At 39.6% G+C, this 1105-nt stretch overlaps 1 non-coding gene across 1 annotated transcript; it reads left to right on the top strand.

The window, feature by feature from the left end:
• Positions 1-628: 628 nt before the first annotated feature.
• Positions 629-699, top strand: TRNAG-CCC. The gene has a single exon. It is a non-coding gene; the product is annotated as a tRNA-Gly (tRNA).
• The last annotated feature ends 406 nt before the right edge of the window (positions 700-1105 follow it).

Below are 1105 nucleotides of genomic sequence, written 5' to 3'. Positions count from 1 at the left end.
ATTTCTTTTTAAGTCTCATCTAAACTGAAAGCTGATATTTACAATGTCAAAAGTTCTCAATTTATAAACTTCAGACAGATAACCAAAACTAATGGTCAGTAAAAATGACATTCACTCCGAGTTGACAGTTACTATATTAGTTCCTAAACATACTGTACCCATTGATGAACAATTTGAATCAAGAAAACAAATATAAAGTATTAGGTCAAGACTCTGTTTAACAGCCAAATGCTTAAGACGTCTGATTAATACTTCTTGTTTGTTTGTTTTGTTTTTGAGGCAGAGTTTCCCTCTTGTTACCCAGGCTGGAGTGCAATGGTGTGATCTCAGCTCATCGCAACCTCCGCCTCTTGGGTTCAAGAGATTCTCCTACCTCAGCCTCCCGAGTAGCTGGGATTAGAGGTATGTGCCACCATGCCCAACTAATTTTGTATTTTTAGTGGAGACAGGGTTTCTCCCTGTTGGTCAGGCTGGTCTCAAACTCCTGACCTCAGGTGATCCGCCTGCCTTGGCCTCCGAAAGTGCTGGGATTATAGGCATGAGTCACCACGCTCAGCCTGATACTTCTTAAGTTTGTTTTTATAAATTAGTTTCAAAGCACTGGTGGTGCAACAATAGACGTTTCACAGCACTGGTGGTTCAGTGGTAGACTTCTTGCCTCCCATGCAGGAGACCCAGGTTCGATTCCTGGCCAATGCAGCTCCCACCTTAATCCTAGCTACTCAGGAGACTGAGGCAGAAGATATCCCTTGAACCCAGGAGGCAGAGATGCAATGAGCTGAGATCATGCCATTGCACTCCACCCTCGGCGACAAAAGTGAGACTTCTCAAAAAAAAAAAAAAAAAATTAGTTCTAATAGTATACCATGTACAAAATAAAACAACATTTTAATGCAGTCACTGTGAAATTCCTGTTTAACAATTCACATTTTTTAGTATGTTCTCCCTAATGATACCTCATTCTATAATCAAAGCTGGTACTAAAAAATACTTTTCATTCTGATAGCAAATAATCTAAGTATACTTTCAAAATGAAACCTACTCTGCAATTGCCAGGGTTTTCTGTATCTTTCCCAGATTGGGAAACTAAAGAGTTAACATTATT

Source organism: Piliocolobus tephrosceles, unplaced genomic scaffold (genome assembly GCF_002776525.5).
Source record: "Piliocolobus tephrosceles isolate RC106 unplaced genomic scaffold, ASM277652v3 unscaffolded_45373, whole genome shotgun sequence".
Lineage (NCBI taxonomy): Eukaryota > Metazoa > Chordata > Mammalia > Primates > Cercopithecidae > Piliocolobus > Piliocolobus tephrosceles.
This window is presented reverse-complemented; position numbering and strand designations above follow the sequence as displayed.